Genomic DNA, 25,424 nt, shown 5'->3' with positions numbered 1-25,424 from the left:
ATGACCAGAGGGACAACCTGTGTAGGTAGAACACCACCAGCTCCAGTAGTGGGAGCTGCTTGTGGCGTACTGGCACAACGCTCCACACTCTGCTGTCCAGCTATACCTACAGAGCTCAATACCGGAGAGAGGGAGAGGACTCAAAGTGCAGCCTAAAGCCATTAGATAGGGTGGATGCCAAGGACGGGAAACAGTAGCCTAACAAAGGGAATTCAGACTCAGAGGAAGGAAGTCAAAGCCACAAAGAGGTCCTCTGCCAGTGAGAGGGAGCATCACGGAGACGTGACAGTGGTAAAATGGTGCCCAGACATCATTGCAATTAGGAATATGACGGGAGAGAAACTAGGATGTGGCACTGCTTGCAGTCCCGCACACAGTAGGCACAAAAGCAGGAGCAGTACGAGGCTGTCATTGAAAAGGCATACTCATCTTCCCCAGCCTTAGGGATTGTGGAAACTAACCCAGACCTTATGGTGGTACTATGAGATGCTGCCTTAAAAAAAAAAAAAAAAAAAATCACAGACTAAGTTTGTTGCATAATAACATCTCCTGACCTTTAAAGGGTAAAATTATGTAGTTCACCCCAGTTTAGAAGAGATGTGTAGTCCTGACAAGAGCATAATATTTTTCTGTAGCTCTCCCGAGAATGCCCTGTTTGCAAAAACAAAATTCCCCTCAACTGTGCTGAAGCTGACTCCTATCAAGTTACACGAGCAGCATGTCTGTCAGCTTCCCTCTTCCCGTCTATAGTGTGCATTGAAGCACAGTTGCAGCTCTGACAGTGCTAGGCACATATATTAACGAAAATGTAATTACCTCAAAATTATTAGTGAAAAGTGAAACAATATTATATGGCATCAACACACACACAATTTCTTACGCATGAGTGAGGCTCAAGAACCCCAGCCAGTCTGTTTGCATTGTTGTCACCCAAGAGGCTGAGAACCTCTACTTTGATGCAGCAAAAGCCAGTTTGCTTTGCTAGGAAATGATTTAGAAACTAGCACCTCTCTTCCAGGACCAGCAATTTTGTCTGTCTCAAATCAGTCATTTAAAAAAATGCACACAACTAAGAAATCACATTGAGGAAGAAGAAAACACTCCAAGACATTTGCAATTCTCTAGGAGAAACCACTGCAAGAAGGAGGGTTTTGTGATCTTTAACAACTTTTCCCCAGCATAGTATATTATGACATGAATAAAATCACTCCTCAAAAGATAGAGGCACTCCCCACGACCAGGAAGATGACTCCATTGGGAAAGTACTTGCTATAAATGAAACAGCCTGTCTCAAAAAATAATAAATTAGAGACCTAAACACTGATGTCTACATTTTTTCTACACATGAACACACACACAGAGTCATGCACATACATACAAACATACGTAGACATATCCATATACACATGCATGTACACACAAATGCACACTTACTAATATACAAACAAAGTCTCAGATACATATGCAAACTGACATACATAAACACATAATATGTACACACAGGCACACACATGCATGTACTCACATATTTATTTATATATGCACATTCACATGCTTACATACATGCCTGCATATACATGCACTCATATTGTGTGCATACACATACCTACTACACATGCGCACACATATATCATATATATACATACATGTGCAAATACTTATACGTTCATGTACAAACACTTATACACACACATGCACACTAACAGTCACATATATACACACATACACTCAAGAATACACACATATACACACGTATACTCATATACACATATATAGCATATGATCATCCCACACATACATATACTTATATATGCACATGCATGCATAAACATGTCCACACACACAGGAAATACCATACTGTAGGTCTTGTTTAGGCAGCCATGTTGTTAAAATGTCAAGGGTGCAGCTCCCTGTCACACATAGAAGACACTCTCTACCACCAGATATTCTGGTCCTCTGGCTCTCACAGTCTTTCTGGCCCCGCTTTTACAATGTGTTGTGAGCCGTAAGTGTAGGATTTGTATCTTATAAATTAAGGTTGGGTACCCTACGGTCATTTGTCTCCTGCATTTTGACTAGTTACAGATCTCAGCAATGGTTTCATCTGCTGCAAAAAGAAGCTTCTTTTGATCCTTGGTGAGAGCTACATTTATGTATGGGCATAAGGATAGATATTTTGAATGCAGGTAGGAATTATGCTGCGTTAAGGAAGCAATGATAGTAGGTTCTTCAGAGTCCATGACCTCACCCATTGGTTTTCTGTAAAGTGTCAGGCATGAATTCCCTGCTACCGAGTGAATCTTAAATATAACTAAATGATTGACAGTTACCTCCAGCAAAGGCCACTATTGCGCCTTTGGTGCTGTCTTGCTGTGCTGGCCTTTGTTGTGGTTCCTATGCCTTTCAGCTGGATAGAAGTGCTATTGTTTTCCTGTCCTGGCAAACTTACATTGCACCTTCAGATTTCTGAGACCTAGTCCTCAGAGAGGAGTCTCCAAGGTCAGTTCCAGCTTGTTTTCTCCAAGGCCTGTGCCTGAAGCCTGTGAGCTTACCTTCAAGTCCTAGGAAGGCACCATAGGCAACGGCAATAGCTCATATTGTGTTCAGGGTCTCTTGAACCCCACGGCCGTGGGTTGTTAGATAGCCTTCGACTCTTGTAGAATACAAAAGCACACCAAATGGTAAAGGATGTATACAGTTACATCTTTTATTTATTTGTTTTGTTTTTGTTTTTCGAGAAAGGTTTCTCTGTGTAGCCTTGTCTGTCCTTGACTCATTTTGTAAACCAGGCTGGCCTCAAACTCACAGAGTTCCACCTGCCTCCACCTCCCAGAGTGCTGGGATTATAGGTGTGTACCACCATATCCAGCCTGTTAAGTGTTTTCTATATGTGTTTTAAGTAAATGTAAAATGATATATTTCCCATTAATTTTCAAACATCCTTACTCCTTTTCCTTCCCTCTCCTCTTTATTTGTCCCCCCATTCCTGCTTAAAGCCTCCCATTTTTCTCATTACTTCCTTGAGGTCATCTGCATCCCAATATCTCCTTCTCTAGAGCTCCTTCTCCCCTCCACCATGGCCTCTTTTTCACTTTTCCACTTCTGCAGGTTATACACTCATATCCCAGGTTATACACTCAAAGTTAAAGCTTTAGATATAGAACTCCAAAATAATAGAAAATGTCAACATTTGACTTTTAGGGTCTGAGTTACCTCACTCAGTGTATCTTCTGGTTTCATTCATTTTACTTGCAAATCACGTGATTTCCTTTGTTACAGCTGAATAGTAGTCCATATATATGCTCCACATTTTCATTATCCATTGAAGGATGTATAGGCTGCTCCTATTTCTTATCTATTCTGAATAGAGAAACAATAAACATGGCTAAGCTAGTGGAATAGGATGTCGAGTACTTTGGTTATATGCCAAGGAGCAATATATCTGGGTTATATGGTACTTCCACTTTCAGCTTTTTGATACTTCTCCAAAGTGATTTCCCGAGTTTCTCCACCAATTTCAAATCCCAGCAACAGTGAATGAGGGTTACTCTTTCCTCACATCACCAAAAGTGTTTGTTGTCAGCTGTTTTATTGATTTTATCCATTTTGACTGGAATAAGATAAAACTTCAATATAATTTGTGTTTTTATTTCCTTAATTGCTAAAGATGTTGAACACTTTTTGAAACATTCCTTAGCCATTTTTAGTTTTTCTTTTAAGAATGCTCTTTAGTCAGTGGCTGGCTCTTTGATCACCTCCCCCTGGGGGTTGGGGGGGAGCAGCCTTATCAGGCCACAGAGGAAGACAATACAGCCAGTCCTGATGAGACCTGATAGGCTAGGATCAGATGGAAGGGGAGGAGGACCTTTCCTATCCGTGGACTTGGAGAGGGGCATGGGTGGAGATGAGGGAGAGGGGGTGGGATTGGGAGGGAATAAAGGAGGGGGCTACAGCTGGGATACAAAGTGAATAAACTAATTAATATAAAAATAACAATTAAAAATTAAAAAAATGCTCTTTAGCACGTTTTTTGTTTAATTAGGAAAACTTTATACTTTAATCGCATTTTCCACTCCCCCAGCTCCTCCAACACTACCCTACCTACCACAAATCATGTGCTTTCCCTCTTTCCCTCTCTACCTAACTCAAAACAAAGAAAGAAACAAAACAATAAGACAAGAAGCGCCATATCAAAACAAATTAAAACAAAAAGCCCACAAGCAAACCAAAACAAAACATAGAGTCAATTTTGTAAGGCTTGACCTGGAGTGTGGCTGATATACCCAGTCCGCTGGAGAAACCTGAGCTTCCCTTTTTTAACCTATTACAAATAACTTCTTGGTTATGGTGGGACTTTGTGTCTACTTCCCCTTCTCAGTGTTGGGAGTTTTTCTGGTTTGAACCTGTGCATGCTGTAACAGTCTCTGAGTTCATATGTGTATCAATCCTGTGCTTGGAAGACTGGTTCCTTGGAGTCATTTACCATCTCTGTCTCTCACAGTCTCTGACTCATCTGCATAGATCCTTGATCCTTGAGGGGAAGGGTTTGATTAAGACATTCCACTTAAGAGGCTCCAAAGTCTCCTGTCCTCCAACTTTGTCCAGTTGTGGGCCTCTGTAATAGTTGCCATCTCCTGTAAGAAGAGGCTTCTCTGATTAGGAGTGAGTGATGCTAGCTCTAAGAGTAGAGCAATATGTAACTGAGAGTCCGTTTATTGCTATGTTCTTTGATAGTGAGTTTTTCCCCAGGCCCATGATCTATATAGTCTCAGGTCTGTGGTAACTTTAGCAGTGTCAGAGGGTTCTGTCTCAGCAATGAACCTTAAATTAAATGAAATGGTGGTTGGTTACTTCCATAATATTTTTGTCCCTATTGTAGTCAGGCCACTGTTGTAGGTTACAGGGTTTATATCTGGGTGAAACTGATGGTTAATGTTATTATTTTTTTTATGCAGAGTACCTTCCAACACTATAAATACTAATCAGGAAGAGTTAAGCTTCTCACGCCTGTGATCTCAGCACTCAGAGAGGTAGAGGCAGGTGGACCTCTGTGAATTCCAGGACAGCCTAGTCTACAAAGTGAGTCCAGGACAGCCAAGGATATTCAGAGAAACCCTGTCTTGAAAAACATAAAACAAACAAATAGAAAGAGTTAAGCTTCTAGGTGGGTATGAGCTTGATTTCTTGGTGTTTTATGATATAAGTAAACAGTGTCTTTCTTCATCAACATTGCTTTATTATCAGGTTTTGAAGAGTATGTGATATTTGAGGAGGGATCTATGGGACCCCTTTAACCAACAATTCAGCACGATGTAGCCAGTTCCTGGCATGGGAAGTCTTACTTCGTGGAATAAAATATCTAATTAAGGCATCATTTCCCACATATGGCGACTTCATTTCAGTTCCTTTCATATGTGTATATATGTATATAAAAACTTCTGCAGTAGTAGGTTTCATTATGACTTTTCAAAAGGCCTTTAATGTAAGTTGTCCTTCCCCACATGCCCACTCTCCTTTTCCCTACTCTCCCATCCCCCTGCCCATCTAATCTTCTAGCTTCCCATTTATCTCTTTATCACACTGTGTTCTGTTTTCTCTTCCTTGGAAGAGCCCCTCCTCCCACTCTTTTCTTACTAAGTACCTAATTTTTGTGATTATTCAGATTTAAGCACACATCTCAAAAGCTTAAAAGTGAACATCTACATATAAGAGAAAACATGCAACATTTCTATTTTGTGTTCTGGATCCCCTCATAATGATTTTTTTTTCTAGTTCTATCCATTGACCACCAAATTTCATTAATTTTGTTTTTAACAGCTGACTAATAACCAACTGTGGAAATATATCACATTTTCATTATCCATTCTTCAGTTTATGGACATCTAGGCTGTTTTCCAGTTTCTGGTTATTGTGACTAGAGCAGCAATAAACATGATTGGCAAGTATCTCTGTGGTATGATAGAGTCCTTAGCAAGTATGTCCAAGAATGGCTTAGCTGGATATTGAGGTAGACTGATTTCACCTTGTAGATGAATCTCTACACTGATTTCTGTAATGGCTATATCAGTTTGTACTCTGACCAGCGATGAATACATGTTCCTTGTTTTCCAAATCATTACCAGCATGACCTGTCATTTCTTTTATTGATCTTTGACATCCTAACTGGGACAAGATGAAATCTCAAAGTTCTTTTATGGCTAAGGATATTGACAATCTTTAAGTGTTTCTCAGACATTTGTGTTTCATCTTTTGAAGACTCTCTGTTCATGTCTATACCCCATATTTTAATTGGGGTATTTGTTTAATTGATGTTCAGTTATTTGAGTTCTTTATATATTCTAGATAGGAGCCCCCTATTAGAAGTGTATTTGATAAAGATCTTTCCTGATTCTGTGGATTCCAGTTTGACTGAATGCTATTCTTTGTGATAAAGAAGCTTTTCAGCTTCATGGGGTCCTATTTATTAATTATTGGCTGTACAACCTGTGCTATTGGTGTTCTGTTCAGAAAGTCCACTGATAGGGGAGGTCCTCCTCCCCTTTTCTCTGACCCTAGCCTATCAGATCTCATCAGGACTGGCTGCATTATCTTCCTCTGTGGCCTGCTAAGGCTGCTCCCCACTTGGGGTCGATGATCAAATTGCCCAGCCACTTTGGATCCTCTTGAGTGTTAACAGTTTCTTCAGTCTTCAATTTTTATTCTAGTGTCTTCTGTAGAGCTTGGGGGACAGAAATCCGTTACATTTTAAAAACTGTATATTGTTTAAATTTTTTATTGATTGTCATTGATAGTTTTGTTGGGTATGATAGTATGGGCATCTAAATTCATTCAGGGCTTGTATAATATCAGTATAGGCCTTTCTGGTTTTCTGAAATTCCACTGAAAAACTGGGTGTTATTTTATTGGGATCCTTTTACATGTGATTTGTATTTTTTCCCTTGCAGCTTTTAATATCTTTTGTTTTTACTTATTTTTATGTGTTAAAGTGAATTTCTTAACTGTTCCTGTCTGCTTGGTGTTCTGAATGCTTCTTAGACCTTGAAAGGCTCCTCCTTCTTTAGATTGAGAATTTTTTCTATCATTTTTTAAAAATTATTCTCTGTGTCTCTGCCCTGAGTTTCTTCTCCTTTTTCTATACTTTTTATGTATAAGCTTAGTCTCCATAGTTTACTTTCATAATGTCTAGATTTCCTGGATGTTTTGTGCCTAGATTTTTTTTTAAGATTTAACATTTTCTTTGGCTAAACTATCCGTCTATTTTTACTTTCCCTTCAAGACCTGAAATTCTTTATTCCATGTCTTTTAATCTATTGGTGAATCTTATCTCTGAGATATGTGTTTGGCTTCCTCAGTTTCTCATTTTCAGTTTTATTTTGGTTTGTGTTTTCTATAGATCTTCGACTTCTTTCATGTTTGAATTATTTTAATCCATTCAGTCAACTGTTTGTGTTTTTATAGTCTTCATTAAGGCTTTTAGTCATATCCTCTTTAAGGTCCTTGAACACATTTAAGATTGCTATTTTAAAGTCCTTCTTGTATCCTTCAGTTAAATTTCCCTTTTCAGGGATTTAGCCAATAGGTTCCTGGTTTCTGAAACAGATATAGTGTCTTGGTTGTTCATGTTTGTGGTTTTGTACTGGGAACTAGGTACCTAGAGTTATGACAAGTTTGGTGTTTCTGGTGTAGATATCTGGTCTTGACTTTGTTGTGTGGGTGTTCCGTTCTTTGGTTGCTGTTGCACATTCTGGGTCATAGTTAATTATGGTGGTTTTGAGATATCTGTATCCCAGCCTACTGTGGCTGCTGGTGGTCTGTGGTAGAGAATGATTGTGGGGTGTAATAAAGGAATCCATAGCCCACTTCTAAATTAGGTCATTTGTTTTCTTGTTCTTTGTTATTTGAGTTTTTTGGATATTCTGAATATTTATGCTCTATGAGATGTTTAGATACCAAAGCTTGCCCTCATACTTTGTAGGCTAACTTTTATTCAATTTACTCTTTCTTATCTGTACAGAAGCTTTTTAAATTTATGAGGTTCTACTTGATAATTATTAGGATTAACTTTTGAATGAAGGAGTCCTATCCAGAAAGTCCTTTCTTATGAAAGTCCTTTCATCCTATAGGGTTCTATCTTCATTTTCTTCTAGCAGTTTTAGAATCTCAAGTTTTATACTGAAGTCCCTGATGCATTTAGAATTTATTTTGTGCCAGGTGGTAGAGCTATTTCTAATTTTATTCTTCTGTGTGTGGACATTCCATTTTCTCAACATCATTTTTTCAAGATGCTATTTTTTCTCCAGTGTGTATTTTTTTATATCATCCCCAAAATCAGATGGCTATAGTTACATGCACCCATGTTTTGGTCTTCTGTTTTGTTCTATCAATGTTCATGTCTACTTTTGTGCCATTGCCAAAGTGCTTTTATTATTACAGCACTGCAATATATCTTGAAATCTGGTATGAGAAGCCTTCTAGTATTGTTTCTGTCAATTTGCTGAAAGTTTTATCATTTATATGAATTTTCTAGTGAAATTTTGGGTATCTTTTATGTAAAAACATACCATCGACAAATAGTGAATGTATCCCTGTAATTCTTTCCTTGTTTTACTATTCTACCTAGGATTTCTTTTTTTTTTTTTTCTGCATCTGGTTTATTTATTTTATTTGAAATAACATCTCCATTTTATGAAAATGTCAGATAAGCCACATTTTCCTAACACATTTGTCTTGCTATGGGCATCTAAATTGGTTCTATATTTTAGTTATGGTAAATGTTCTTCTAGTGTACCCTAGATGTATACACAATTTCTGGATGACAGACTGAAGTTGATTTTAAGATTGACAAAAACTTTAAACAGCCATAACAACTTAGCTTTACCCACATTTAATAAATGAAAATGACTGAGGCCATTTGCAAAATTGTTCACTTAGGCCAGAAGTGATCTGTTAGCACAAATACAGGTCAGAGAGGAAGCAACTGGACAAAAGCAAAGCAAGACCTTGGAAGTTGTTTTTTTTTTTTTTTTCCTTCAAATAAACTCAAGCTGGAAGCGCAGAGCTTGGGAGTGCAGCTGCTCCCACAGGGCAGCGCTCTCCAGGTCCTTCAGGTCTACCTAGGATTTCAAGCACTATATTGAAAAGAAGTGGGGCTAGTGGAAAGCCATGTCTCATTCTTGACTGTAGTGGTATTGTTTTAAGTCATTCTATATTTAGGATGATGTTGACTATGTAGGTCTTGTGAAGGGAACCATGACTGCTTTGAGTTCATGTGGTACTATCATGGCCAGGGGTACTGTTAAACTCCAGTCTTTCCTAATCTCTGGATTTTTCTTTCTGACCCTTCACCACTGAGTCCCTGAGGCTTGGGGAAAAGGAAGTATGGTATAGAGGTCACACTTATGGCTGAGCAAACCACAGACACTTATTCTCATCTTAGCAAGTTGTAGGTTTCTGCATTAACTACCATCCACTGCATGAAAGAGCTTTTCTGATGAGTTGCACTGATCTATGAGTAGAGAACGAATTTATAGAACAGTTTGATTCTGAGTCAGTTCTATTATTATTTCCATGGGTTCTTGGGCAACTCTTCAGTACCAGATAGGTGTTTCCTTCTATAGAGCAGTCTTTACATTTTACAAAGTTACTCCCATAACGTTCATGACACTGTTGCGCCAGGAGCATATCTTGCCAAGTGTGGTGGCTTGAATGAGAATACCCTATCCCCATAGGCTCATATATTTGAATATTTTGTTTTCAGTTGGTGAACTACTTAGGAAAGATTAGGTGGTATGACCTTCTTGAAGGAGGTATGTAACTGAGGGTGGATGTTGAGGTTTCAAAAGTCCATGTCCAATCTTGCTTTCTTTCTACCTCTATCGTGTGGATCAGAATGCAAGATCTCAGCTACTGTTCCAGCAGGGTATCTGCCACGTTCCCCTTCATGATAAAAATGAACTAATTTGTTGAGAGTGTAAGCAAGCCCACAATTAAATGTTTTCTTCTATAAAAGGCATGGTCATGTATCTTGTCACCAAACAGTAGCTAAGAAAACATGCCACTTATTGTAGTTAACAGCTGGGTAACAGCTGGATGACTCTTTTTTTTTCTACCCAACAACCCTATAACACCTTCTGATACAGCCAACTGAACGAAGGGAGTATCCAGCTTAATAACAATTTTAATTTTTCCATGTCCTGTGACAAGTTTTATGTGCTATCATCAGTAATAGGGTCTTACCAAGTTCCGGTAGGCAACAAAAAGCAATGGTCATTGCTTGTATTTTATTAAAGGTCTCTGGGATACCTCTGGCCAACAACTCGTGCTGTGGTATCCCACAGCTAACATTGGCCTCCTTCCTCACCCTACGGCTTCCTGGATGAACAAAATACCCGGCATAGGATAACTCCACTTAAACTTATAAAAGATGTGGGTTTTCATATGACTTTTCTGAACTTCCTTTCTGATATCCTCTTCCACGCAGCTGTTCCTTTGCTTGCCTACCTTCTTACCTTCTGGTCAAAGCTCAGGTGTCAACAGGGACAGCTTCCCATGCCTCAAAAACTTACAATGAACACCCTATGTGTGAGCAGACAGCAACCACAACCTTTCTACCTTTCACCTTGCCTTAGAAAACCTTGCATTTTCATTCCTCCCCTCACACTCAGAGGGTACAGCTGAATTGACCTCATAAATATTCCAGATACATTGCTTCCAGATACATTCTGACACTAGAATCTTCTCCAGTCACCTTCTGCATGGGCTTCTGTCTCCTGCCTTCAGGTGCCTTCCTGCCTGCCACACCCAGACTGCCCACAACTGGACCTACTGCAGCCTGGCTTTCTTGTTCCCTTTGGCCTCTTCCCTCAACAGATGGCTGCTGTGCTTGTGAAGCTAAAGAAACAACTAGCTACTTTTTGTTCCAGCCCCAATGCATCCTCAACCTGCCCTCCCACACCCAGCACCACACACCGCCAGCCAGCTGTCACTATGTCTGGTCATGTGTTCATATGTACCTGAAATGCCCTCTGCTCTCTCTGGCAAGCCCAAATGCAAGGTTGGTTACACTTGTGCCCCTGGCTGGCCCCTCTCCTGCACATAGCAATAGCGTGTGCTCCTGATGTTCTGTGCCTGGCCCTATCCACAGGCTGACAGCATCGCCTTCCAGCCTCTCTTCCTTTCATCCACTCAGTGCTATCTCTCAATAGCCATATGTATTATGACCAATTGGATACTTATTCTGCTCCTGATGGTTATGATTTTAAGGATTTGCAGTAGATCTTCCCTAGGTGCCCAGAAAACTTTTCTGATTGTAAATGTAGGAATAGTCTATTCTGCTGTTGTCTAATATTAAAAATCTCTGCTACTGAAACTGCATTTTAATAGATACATGTCCCACAAGGCCAAGATTGGGCCCTGGATGTCTTTCTGACTACTTTTAACCTACCACTGGCCTGGCACAGATTATCTGTTAAGCAATTTGGGGTGACCCCAAAAGTAATTCTACATGCTTAGTGCATGGATTCTGACTGCTAACAACAAGCTGTGCCTTCTCTCACCTCATGGTCCTCAGGTAAACATGAGATTTTATAAGTGAAAGATTAAAGTCCTCCTCCCAGCCCCTGTTCAGAAAAATATTTTTATTACTTTTATGGGAAAATGATCCACATTTCTGCTTGGGGCAGAAATATCATACATACACATGAAATAATCAAAATGATGAATTGTAAAAAGTAAACAGTTCCTATTCAGTGTGTCTTTATTAGAAGAACCTCTACAAATTGGTGAGATCTGTAACGTAAAGTCTGTGGCTATGATTCCTATCTCATGACAACACAGTGGAAATATCTAATCTTAACACAGGGAGAATTGTCCTATAAGGAGCACAGTGCCTATATAGACAAGCAATTTCTCAGCTACCTTTCCACATGTTTGCATTGTTCATTTCCAAACGAGCTCTTGAGAACACAAGTGACATGCCACTGAAGCAAGAGAGGAATCACAGCTCTTCAATGGCAAAGGGAACAAGGTCTCTTGTAAATTTTTCTGATTTCCACTTAGCTTATTATTTACAAACATGTCTATTATAAATACTCATTGTGTGTGTTTTGTTACAAATTACTACTCAAAGCAGAAAGACAAATTCAAAGCAAATAATTCATTCTTTGAAATACCATGGACGTAATTCTCATTATTGCTTAGTAAATAAAATTAATACAGTAATAGAAATAACTATTATTTTACAGTAATTTTGTTGATAATTCATTGTATATTGTTAAACTCCTGTGATCTCTTACTTTTTCCATTAACTTACATCCACTCTACTTAGTGATTTGTAAGGGTCCATTTGAAGAAAGTGCAATTACATTTCTGAGACAAGTTGAAATCACCAAACCTTAATTGGACTCTTCTTTTTTCTTGCCCATGTTGTACAAAATACTGAAGATACCAGGCGAGACATCCTGGTTTCTCTCATGTATATCATCATTGAACTATAATGACCAAATCTTCATAGAGCCATACACAAATTCATTGAAAGTATAAAGACAACTGAGTTAAGGGTTGGAATAGGCCAGGGTGAAGGGTTTTTCCACAATAGATTATGCTAAGTTAACTAGAATCAGTACACTCTGATTTTCCTGAGCTAGAACAATGGAATGAAATAATGCACATTTATTCTGTCCTAATAATCCAGAGAGACTGTGCCATGTTGTCTTGGCTTTGCTGGCTGGCAGTGATCTGCCAACACACTGTGTAAATACTGCCTCGGTGATCTATTTTCCTACGTGCTATGTGTATGAAGACACTGTTCATACTGGATTAAAACCAACCCTAACCCAGAATAATTTTATTCTGAGTTGGTTATATCTATAAAAAATTATTTGAAAAAAAAATTACATTTACCAAAGAACCTGGAACTTGGGGGATACCATTTAACCCCATCCGAACAACATTGAAGAAACAGGCAACAGCATGGATAAAGACAAAAATCTTTGTTATATTTGAGTAACCATGGATCCTTCTCACGTGGTTGAGTTGAAAAACTTTGGGAATCCCAATAAGAAGCATGAGGCATAAGGAATGATGAGAGCCTCATTACAGAAATTTGTGTGCCATACTCACAAGTGTGAATTCCATTCTGAAATAGATGTGTCCCTTTGTTCTAGGAGCTACATGATCAAATTTCACTTAAAAATGCTCTGTGGCAACAGAATAGAGAACTGAAGAAGGTACAGATTGAAGGGGGTGAGTTTAAGGAGTCACTGAAATAACTCTGGCAAGGAATGGTCAGAGTCTACACAGGACAGATGTCAGCCATATTACAAAGGAAGTGTGTGTAAGACACAGTGGCTAGAAGTATGGAGTAAACAGAGTGAGACATGAATAGCTCTGACATTTCTAGCCTAAAGGAGAAGATAAAACTGCATTAAAAAAGATGAATGTGATCACAGTAAAAATGGATGTGTTGTGGATATCTTTAACAGGGTACCAGTAAGACAACTAAATGAAAATTGTCAGCTTTGGAGACTGGTAGAAACTCTGGGTTGAGACAGACTGGAAGTTTGCGGCCATGTATGTGATCAGAATTCTAGGTAGAATGCATGGAATGAAAAGAGCAGAGGTCTGGATGGTGGCAACATTTAGGAAACCAACTGGCAAGGAAAGGGGGAACTGAAGAATGAAATTAAAGAATCCTCCAAAGAGTATAAGAAAACCAAGTAAGAATATACCGCAACTGAAGAACTTTCTAAAAGGAGAGGGTCTTGGGATTTCTATTGCTGTGATAAAACATCATAGCCCTTATAAACAAGGAAAGGATTTATTTCACCTTACAGCTTGTAGTCCATCACCTAAGTGAAGTCAGGGGAGGAACTCAAGGCAGGAACTTGGAGGCAGGAGGTGATACAGAGGCTATCCTTACTGACTTGCTCCTTGAGGTTTATTTAGCCTGTTTTCTTATAATAATGAGAACCATCAGCCCAGGGATTGTACCTTTCCCTGTGGGGTGGGCTACCTATATCAACCATCAGTGAAGAAAATACATGGCAAAGCTGCCCACAAGCATTTTCTCAATTTTCCATCTTCCCAAATGACTCTATATTATCTAAAGTTGACATACTACTACCCAGAACACAGTGGTCAAAATATCAAATGTTCCAGGGAAGTCCACATAAGATGAGGGCTCAAAACAGCCCATCTGTTCTAGCAAAGGCTACTTAATCATTTATCAAGGTAAATTTATCAAGTGAAATGAGGATTGACCAAAGAGGAAACAAAATCTGGGAGTGATTTTAGAAGATTGTTGTGAAGGGATTGTAGCCTTTTTAAGAAGCTGAATTGTGAGGGAGTCAGAGCTACAGAAATGAGTAGCCACACTGGTTAGAAAAGAGTTCTTTTTGCTGTTAGAAAAATTAGTGTGCTATGACCCCATCCAAGTGTGAAATTGGAACACTACAGAATAACCCCACAGGTAGGGCAGGGCCTGGGAAAATTCCTACAATGGGGCCATGGGCCATGGGCCATGATTTTCAGGCAGCTCAGGGTTTCTCACACAACTGCCACTGTTATTAATCAGTAATTTAAATGATTTATTTATTGCTCCATGTTCTGTTCTGGGCATTGTTCACTGCCCACCCTTTCCAAATCTGTCCTTTTTCTTCCTCCTCTTCTTCTTCTTCTTCTTCTTCTTCTTCTTCTTCTTCTTCTTCTTCTTCTTCTTCTTCTTCTTCCTTCTCCTCCTCCTCCTCCTCCTCCTCCTCCTCCTCCTCCTCCTCCTCCTCCTCCTCCTCCTCCTCCTCTTCTTCTCTTCACCATCTTCTTCTTTTGCAGCACTCCTGTGTCCTGAGGAGGAATCAGTTCTTCTTTGTGTTCTCTCTTTGCAAAGCTGTCAAGAAAGAGTTCCCCAATCCCTACATTCAGAATTAACTGGGCCTCAGCTACAGAATGTTGAATCTGGAAACTATAAATTGATAAAAGGATTTGGGTGATAAAGATGATGAGAAGTACATGCCCCTCCATCTTCTGGCTGCTACCTTGTTTTGAACCCACTTCCCTAGCTTTCCTCTCTATTCTGTTTACCCTGAATCTGTGGGCAGGATGTAGCATTTCTGTCTTATCTTTTAAGGCTTCTGGTTCTGACAGGGTAAGCCATGAGAAAGATGACCTGTTTCTTCTTTACGTGAACATAGGAGAGAGAACTAGGTTTTCAAAAAGAATTGCTAATCTTTTGCAAATGTAAATAATAAAGAAAGGTAAAATCAAACTTTAGGTAATACAAGTAATTAGTGTGACAGTAAATGAAATGGGTCTATAATTATATTAAAAATACATTAAAATGAGTTAGAATATCATCAGCCAAAGCCCTAATACTCTTATCAAGATGGTCTAAAACAGGAGCCTAACATAGTTGTCCACTGAGAGGTTCTACCCAGCAATGGATTGAAACGTATGCTAAGTCTCACAGCCAAATACTGGGCAGAGCACAGGGAGGTTTGTGGAAGAGTGGGGGCGAAGGATAGAACAACCAGCAGAGGACAGGAGCTCCGTAAGAAGACCCACAGAGCTAAGAACCTGGGCCCAGAGGGGCTTGTGGATACTGAAGCACTAACCAAGGACCATGTATGAACTAGACCTAGGCCCCCTACACATATGTACCCAATGGGTATCTTGGTCTTCATGTGAGTTACCTAGTAAGGAGAGCTGGGGCTATCTCCGACAAGGACTCTGGAACATGCTTTTCAGTCATTTCCTGCTGGTAGGATTCCCTTATCAGGGAAATGTGGAAGAGGATGTTCTCAGTCATGATTCTACTTAATATGCTGGGATGGGTAGGTGGGGGTTCCCTTTTTCTGAGGAGTAGGGGCAGAGGAATGGGGTAAGAGGAAAGGATGGTAGAACTGGAAATAGAGGAGGGAGGGGGCTATGATTAGGATGTAAAATGAATAATTATTAAAAAAGAAAAATAATCTAAAAGACTTAAAGATCAACAGAGCTACAGAATAAAGAGAAAAGTAAATATTATATAAAACAAAAATACGTTTTGTTATAATGGTGCCAAGTATGTAATTTTCATCAATAATTTTTAAAGAATTATTGCTGTATTTAAGATTCATTGTTCATATAAAAAGATACCTATACTGTTTGTTGCCTGGAAGAAGGACAGAGCTCTGAAAAAAAGGCCTTACTGTTTTTCCCTGTTGTACAAGTTCGGCCAAGAATTTCTGGGAGTTCAGTTCTCTTAAGGTAAGTAATGCTCACAGAATCATCCTTTGAAATTAAGTGTCCCCGGCCTACATGTAAATTCTAGACATTACTATTATGTGTGTCATTAAAGGAAGAAAAAGAGCACAAAGAACAGGATAACCAGAGCTTCTTCTGCAGCTTTGAGCAGGGCTGCTAGGAAGGAGAATATTTTAGACCTCCTCCCAGAACTGGTATCATTAGTGTTTTGTTAGCTAGGGCACAGAGCTGCCAGAGCGAATCTTATCCAACTGTCTACTGTTCTCAAGGAAAAAGGAAAGCTGGCCCTTCGCCTCCTTCTCTGTTTGGGTCTTTTTTTTGTCCTTATTATTCTAATATACCGCATTCAGTCCAAGGTCAAAGAATATGCTGACTCCATCCTACCTGCTTCATACATGTTCAATTATCTGCCTATTGGTTAGACGATCCTGACTAGGAGAATGTAGATATCATTAGGAGTTTACAATTAGTTATCCAGTGTGTGATGTGACTCAAGTCAAGGAACCAGACTTGGAATGTAACCTTCTTCTCATGCAAAGCCATTGCTTCACACCCTTCTGTGTGAGTGCAAAAACACACACACAAGAAGGCAGGAAGGGAATTGGGGGAGGAGAGGAAGAAAAGGTGTGTGTGTGTGTGTGTGTGTGTGTGTGTGTGTGTGTGTTAGAGAGAGAGGGAGGGAGGGAGAGTTCACTGGTCCCTGTGCCTGTCCTCCCTTAATAGTCATATTGGGTGTGAAACCCTACCACTCACATCTATTCATCTGTCAAAACTGAACACTCTCAGGCTAGGATGACAGCCACCTGGTCTTTATACTGATCTAATTAACCAAGGATGCAGATACTCTGGAAAGGCTAGAATTGGGAAAGAGTAGTTGCTGATATTGACATACAGTGACTCTACCTTCCCCATGACTGCATTAACCCAGGAGGCCCCAGTCTGTAGAAGGTTCTATGAGTTCTCCACCTGGATTTCATCCAAGCTCCTGCACACCAGCCCCTTAGACATCTTCTCTCTATCTCTCACAGCCAATTCCCAGTTCTAAGGTAGGCAGAAGGCACTGTTTAGAGCGAGCAGTTGGGGCTAAAGAAAGCTTCAAGACACATCTTGGCAGGTAGGAGAATCCAGGAAATATGTTTCCAAGTTGATGCTAGCACAGGAAGCCAGCTCACTAAGCTATCTGAGCCATGCGTTTACCAGATGGTCATGGCACTTCAACTTAGAGTCCCTGTGTGAATCTTCTGTTTTTGGAAATATCTGCTTAATCCCCCCTCCACCTCCAAATTGAATGGTTGCTATCCTGTATTATTACCTAGGGCATGTAGAGTAGAGCTACTTGGCCTTTGAAGGAAAGTTTGTCCTTATGCCCAAGAAGCCTTCCGACAGGAAGGATAGCCTGTTAACCAGACATGAGCCCATCAGACCAAAGGGAATCCATAGACATAATCACTTCTGTGTTGGCTCTATAGGAAGCTCCTCCTAGTGAGCATCAAGGTTGGCTTTGTAGCATTAGGAGAACATACACAATGATCTACAGTATTCAATGCTTTCCAGATCTTCCTTGTATTTGGGACCACTCATCCAACTCTATCAAATTAGTTCTCAGATAGAGATACTGCAGCCACAGAAGTTCAATTCTCAAGGCTACTTTCTAACCTTCCTACTGCTCAATGCTAACTTACAGCTCATTCTCTGGAGAAGCATCCATGGCACCACTTACATGTGTGGGCCACTTAGCAATGGGAGTGTGTTATGAAAAGTGCATCATTATTTCATCTCATCATTGTGTAGCATCAAGGAATGGTCCACAGCCTGGCCACTTGAGGCAATCAAGTGTGGTCCACAGAAATGTTTGAGCTACTGCAGGAATATCACATGCTATTTCACAGTAGGTGTTTTATATGAACAAGTACACTTTAAAATAATGATAAAAATTCTGCTACCACAAATGAACAAGCCAACATGGTCACTTACTGTCATTACAGAGTGTTACATCTGCGCATCCCACCATATTTGCCCAAGGCTTAAAGCTATCGACAGTTTACTAGACTTGTTTATGGCAGTAGCATTGTGTTATGATGACTGAATCGTCACCTGTATGATATTACAGGAACATCATCCTGTGTCTCTCTCACCACTGATAGAAATATTGGTTGTGACTCTTGGCTGCACTATCAAATCAAATATTACCTTTTTGTTTTCACCATCAGTGCAAGCGCATTAAATGCTATCATGAGCCAGCTGGGCATAAGACACTCAAATGCACTTTTGTGTCAGTGTCTCATTGCTCACCATTTTCTCACCATCTTTCTGTATGTTGGGCATGTTTGGAGCCGTATCATTCTCCCCCACCCCTGCTCAACTTTACTTCTTTGCTTCATGCTCTCTACCCTCTTCAACCTCAACCAACCCTTCCTTTGTGCCTCAGCCACTCTGTAATTAGCATTTTCTTAGACTCCTGTCTTGCATATTTTAACCACCCTTCTTGAGGTCAGAGTCCATGTGTATTTTGTGTCTTCAGTGCCTACTTCAGTAGTTTGTAAACTCTCAACACTTAATTAGCTCTGCTGAACCAAACAATTGGTTCAGCAATTGGAAATAGCAGGAATGAAGATATAAGCTCTGCAGAGGACATAGATCATCACATAGAAAGATGGACACAGTCAGTGCACAGCCATTCACAGACTTGCCTGTTAAAGTGAATCCATGCAAGGATTTTTCTACGATATCTGAGTAAGTAAATCTTCAGGTAGTGTGGGTTCCAGAAGCTTCTGAGGTGGTAGTGGTTGATAAGGTTCTGCTTTAATGATCTAGTCCAGATTCCTGCTCTGTCTCTCCCTTCTACTGTTAAAATGCTTTCAATCACTGTAATATTTAGATTGAACATGACTATGGCCTGCAAGGGATTAAACCTTGTTTCTTAGTAATAGTTGGATTAATGATAAAATTAAACATTTCAGTTAACTTGAATTTTAGGCTTGGGAACATATTTTCTGAGTTTTCATATGTTATCAACTAAGTGAAACTACCGTGCTTGAAATGTGTCTCATTTTAAATTAAGATTACACAAACTACGGTGATTGGATCTGCTCCTTTCATCTTGTATACAGCAGGTCTGTGGACACCAAAACATAGCTCTCACCTTTCACAGGTAGGGATATAGTTTATTTAGGAGCGGAGTATGAATGACAATGGCCCAGAAACACAATTAGATTCTCCAAATCCTGTCTTTCATCATGGAAAAAGTTTCATGAAGTTAGTTTATAGTAACAGAACAAGGTATATGAATAAAGGCACTTTTCAAATACGTTGGTGGAAACATTAAGAAAGTAATTACAGCACAGGAATAAATGTCAGCTACAGGCCTCAGATGCTTCCTTTTTGTTGGTAGAGACCAAGGTTTTGTTAAGCTAGTACACTATGAAAGATTTCTCTCTGTTAGGCACAGGTGTTAGGTCTGACACAGAAGGGGCAAGGAAAAGCTATTTCAAGGCCTAAAGATGGCTCAGGATAAAATGTAATTAGGCAATGTACCTGCAACATTCAAACCTCCACCTCCTTGACTTTCTGATCAGTTAATCAGCCTTGCAGAACATTCAGTCTGAAGGTGCAGCTCTTTCTGGGAAGTTGTGCTCATGATTCAAAAAATGTATTTGGTTCTGCATTTGGTATGTGCCTACACACTCAGCACATGCCTGCACACTCACACACATATGCTCTATATACCAGGTTCTGTGCTGGGTACCAGAGCACACACTCAGCGCATGCCTGCACACTCACACATATGCTCTATACACCAGGTTCTGTGCTGGGCACCAGAGCACACACTCAGCGCATGCCTGCACACTCACACATATGCTCTATACACCAGGTTCTGTGCTGGGCACCAGAGCACACACTCAGCGCATGCCTGCACACTCACACATATGCTCTATACACCAGGTTCTGTGCTGGGCACCAGAGCACACACTCAGCACATGGCCCCTCCCCACATGGAGTTTGTAGTTGATCTTCTGGTCACTATGAATATTAGTTTGTTGAGTCTTATACCGTGATTTTGAATGAAATTTTTCTGGTTTTGTTTTTATTAGCAAAAATTAATCATATATATATATGAGTATATATATAACATTTTCATATACATGCATAATGCATTTTGATCATATTCATCCCCATTACTCTCTCTTGTTCCACTCCCACTTTCCTCATCCCCTTTCCAACTGGTCTTTTTTCTATTTTCATGTCAAGCGTGTGTGTGTGTGTGTGTGTGTGTGTGTGTGTGTGTGTGTGTATGAACATGCATGCATGTGTATGTCCCCAATGAGTCTTATTAGATTTACCGGAGCTAGGATGAGGAGTAATTACAAGAGCATAGGCATTTTGCCAATGGTATTGTACTGAAGGAAATGCCTCTCCTTCCTCGGCTGTTAACTGCCAGTAATCCTCAGGGAAGGGTGGGGCATCGTGAATCCTTTCCCTTTCTATGACAGGATGTTGAGGGTTCCAATTTTGGATAGGTGTGTGCAGGTGGTCACAGCTGCTCAGAATTTCAGAGTGCAAGACCATGTTGTCCCTGGAAGACAGTGTCCCACAGCTCCCTGCCCTTTCCTCTACGCCTCAGGTTCAGTATGTTCAGGATGGCCCCATGTTTGAGAAGTATGTATGAAGTATGTATGAAGTACATGTATGAAGTAGATGTCCTATTTAAGGCTGACCGTTCAACAGTCTCTCAGTCTCAGCACCCGGACCAGTAACCTCCACCCACTGCACAAAACTTCTCTGTCCAAATACAGAAGCTGCACTAAGAATTTCTACATTTAAACATAGTTATTCAGAAGGCAATTTGACAGGCACATCATGTCCATTTATCAACATGTTACCAGTAGTCAGGGGTAGGTCAGGTGATTCCAGGTTCTTGGCCTCTTACTCAAAGACTTGCGATAAGTATACAAATATTCCAAAGAAGAAAGGAAAACTATTTAAGAGCAAAGCAACACCTTAAAAATGTGTTGGGGAGGTGTGTAAGGAAGAGTACTCAAGGGTCCCAAATTACTGTCTATGCTTCCTTTACGGAGTCTAAAGAAAGAGAAGCTAGTTGCTAAGAGGTATGTGATGGTTTAAATAAGAAAAATTTCCCAGAGGCTCAGGTATTTGAATAATTGGTCCCTAGTTGGTCATGCTGTTTAGGGGAGAGTATAGACACTCCAGGATAGCCAGCCTTGCAAGGGGATGCATATCACTGAAGGTGAGCTCTGAAGGTTATGTACTTGATGGTTCCCTGTTTTCTCTGTTGTTGTTCTTTGTGTACAGATAAAATATCTTCAACCTGTTTGCTTTTCCTCCTGCCATGACCGATCCACTATTCCTCAGGAACAATAAAAGAAACTTTTTTCTTCTCCAAGTTGCTTTTGATCATAGTATTTTTCCAGCAACGAGAAAGTAATTAGTACAGGGCATAATTTGCATAATTCTCAAATTTGATTGACAGATTTGAGTTGGGAAGCTGTGGATTACAGCACATGTCCTTTCCTGTGATGCACTTGATTTTAACCACATGCACATCCAAATATATGCACAGGTATAAAGGACCCCAAAACTTCAAAGCAGAGTACATGCTTTGTCTTATTGCCCATGCATCTAAAATTATTACATGTCTGATTGCCCTCCCCTTTCCCATACTACAGATATAAATGGAGTACTTTTTGGTAGAAGCTGTCCATCACTGACGATCAGGAACTACTAGAAGAAATTAGACTATTGTTCAGAGAAGGGTGAGCACGCAGCTCCACACAGGTAGGAGTCTTCGGCTGCTACTGAGGAGTACATGTGAACAGAACTTGCAGCAGAATGCTAGCTCTATTCTTGGTCCTTTCTTGTCTCAGTTCTGTTTTTAATTTATCCTATGACAGTTTTACACATGTCTATAATATATTCGGGCCACATTCATCTTTCCACTCTCTCTTTTCCTCCTGACACACACCCCTCACCCCCCCACCACTTTCACAACATCGATTCCTCTGATTTATGAGCATAGAAAATCTTTACATCTTCTAGTGTCTCCCAAAATTTCCTCCTTTAGTGTTTTCGTTATAGAGATATTTCACTTTTTATATTAGGTTGATTATTTTAAGATGTTATGTTTTAATTCTTGATACTATTATAAATGAAATCGATTGCTTATTTCTTTTTCAATATCTTTGTCATCAGAAAGGCTACTGATTTTTGTGTGTTAATTTTGTATACTGCCATTTTACTAAAACTACTTGTCAGTTGGACATTTTAGGGTCTTTTTAAATTTAATTTTAAAAAACAGAAGACAAATGTCTTAGTTAGGATTTCTATTGCTGTAATGAAACCCTATGACCAAAAAGCAAGTTGGGGATGAAAGGACTTATTTGGCTTACACTTGTATATTGCTGTTCATCACTGAAGAAAGTCAGGACAGAAACTCAAACAGGAACCTGGACACAGGAGCAGATGCAGAGGCCACACATGGGTACTGTGTACTGTCTTGCTACCCTGGCAAGCTCAGCCTGCTTTCTTCCCCAGCCCAGGATCACCAAGGAAGGCACCACCAACCATGGGCTGAGCTCTCCCTCAGAGTTCACTAATCAAGAAAAGGCCTTACAGCCAGATCTTATTGAGGCATTTTCTCAGTTAACACTCCTTCCTTCCTGATGACTCTAGCTTGTTTCAAGTTGACATAAAACCAGCCAGTGTAAGTATTGCTTATTTGATTTTGGAGAAACAGAAAAGTAGTTAAGCGTGAATATGTATATTTGGTTGTAGTATATATTTAAATGAGATTGTGTAAAAAAGCTTACAGTTCACTAATGTAAATGAATGATAGAGGAAGGTTGTAGAGCATTAATAGTTCATTTAATTGGGAGTCGTATTGAACCACTTTAAACAATTACAAGCATGTTATCAAGAAAGTACAAAAACACTCAGAGGAAATGGATGTTTGAGTTGCACACTCCAGTAATTGAGAATGTAAAGAGGAAATTTTATTCTTACAAATCCTAACCTCGGAAATGCTGAGGTGACCTCGACTAACACCTTGACGTGACTATGTGATTTCAGAAGGCAGGACTTCAGCGATTTGCATATTGGGATGGGGCTGCTTCTTAAACTGGCTCACCAGCCTGTCTAGAACAATCACTTAGGAAATTGGGAAGAAGTAACAACCGTAAAATTCATCCAAAACCAAATGTGTAATCCACCTAAGGTACCTCTGGAAGTATTCTCCAAGACGGTAGCACAACCTCGCTGCAGCCTAGCTCATGCCGGTGCCTCACCACACAGCCCAGCGACTGCTGCCCGCATGGCACGGCTGGGTTTCAAGGCTCTGTGTATTAGGATTGAAGTGGCACTACTATACATGCAACATTTTTGCTTCTGCAGAAACAATGCTTTAACTTCAGAACACAAAGACTTTTAATGTTACTTTAATTCCCAAGCCTGGGGGTCAAAGAATATCTTTGGACCCTGTCATGTTGGAATGTTTGACTTTTAAAAATTCCTTTTTAATGGAGCTGTAGAGATGGCTCAATGATGAAGGGCATTTCTGCTCTTTATCAGAAGACCTGGGTTTGTTTCTCAGAAGACTTATCTGTTTCCCCAGTTCCAAGGACTCCAGTGCCCTCTTTGACCCCTTCAGGCACCTGGCACACACCCATCCATCCATCCATCCATCCATACATACATACATACATAAAAACACACATGTGCATAAAATAAAAACAAATAAATCAGCTGGACACAGTGGTGCAGGGAGCAGAGGCAGGAGGATCACTGTGTGTTTGAGGCCAGCCTAGGTCTACAAAGTGAGTCCAGAACAGCCAAGGCTACACAGAGAAACTCTGTCTCAAAAAAAAAATCTTTAAAACTATTTTAAATTACTACTTGAGTTGCTGAATTAAGTTTTATAAAAGATTGTTTGATGAATTTTGGCTTGAGAATAAAACAAATTAACACGAATTTCTAAGTGGTCTTTAACATGCTTCTGCCACTTTTTAACACATATTCATGTGAAGCATTGGCAACTGTACAACGTACAAATCATTCTGGGAAGCAATACTCAGTGTCCTGTCACCAAGATTTAATTACTGATTTAAAAATAAACAAGTATTTGTATAGCATTAATATGCAAATTACTTTTGTTTTAATAAATGACTTATTTATATGCATAACAAAGAATTGTTTTAAAATCAATTTCTTTAAAATATATCACTAAATGTTTGAGTTGTGTACTTGCTGTGTATAGCTACAGGATCAAGGATCATTCTTGGAACAAAAGTAGTTACATAGGAAAAGTTTAAGAATTTCATGGAGCGACCCTATCGGTAACAGTGCTAGCAGTTACCATGGTGAGTCATGAATGCCAAACCTGCCTGGCCTCTTTCTGCCTATCTCTGTACTCATTTGTTATTCTAAAGATTTGGTTAATTTCAAAAAACACTTTTTATATTCCTGTTCCATCCTTTCAGGTAAAGCAACTAGAGCCAAATGATATAATGACAAGAGCTGGCCAATAAACTGAGAAAGGGCTCCTGGCTCCTACTAAACAGACACCCCAAGACTGCCAGCTGCTGGAACTTCATTTCAAGGGCCTTGTCAGTGAATCTGATGCTTGGGACAGAAAGCTAGTCAGTAGTTACTCAGAGAGTGTCTACTGCAAACCCTACAGAACTTCAGCATTTCTATGCCAGTTATTTGATTTGCCTTTTAGGCTCAGGACTTTCAGGTGGAATTATCACCTCAGAGTTTGCCCAAATGATGTGGATACCTGTAATGTTATCCACTGGTCAGTTCATTTTCCCTTATGTAGGATTACAATGGCCAGTTTTACCCTGCTCCGATAACCATTATGGCTGTGGTGTTTTGTGCTAATTCCCCTTGATATAGTATCAGAAGGTGTACCTGTCCTTATCTGTGTATATTAAGAGTTTACCAGGAAACTTGCTGAAGATTTTGGATCTTCTACAAAATCTTTTGTCGTGGTTTGAACGAGAATGGCCCCATAGGCTCATCATTTTGAATGCTTAGTCACTCTCAACTAAGGAGTGGCACTAGTTGAGAAGGATTAGGCAGTGTGGACTCATTGTTGGAAATGTGTCACTGGGGGTGGGCTTTAAACACGTTTCAAAAGCCCAAGCCAGCACCCGCCCTCCACAACTCTCTGCCTA

General features: G+C 39.9%; 1 protein-coding gene across 1 annotated transcript in view; it reads left to right on the top strand.

Annotated features, from left to right (window-relative positions):
• Positions 1-25,424, top strand: part of Gprin3 (GPRIN family member 3) — a 68,540-nt gene that overhangs the window by 18,267 nt on the left and 24,849 nt on the right. The gene's annotated exons all lie outside the window — the stretch shown is intronic.

Source organism: Meriones unguiculatus, chromosome 21 (genome assembly GCF_030254825.1).
Source record: "Meriones unguiculatus strain TT.TT164.6M chromosome 21, Bangor_MerUng_6.1, whole genome shotgun sequence".
NCBI classification, from domain to species: domain Eukaryota; kingdom Metazoa; phylum Chordata; class Mammalia; order Rodentia; family Muridae; genus Meriones; species Meriones unguiculatus.
This window is presented reverse-complemented; position numbering and strand designations above follow the sequence as displayed.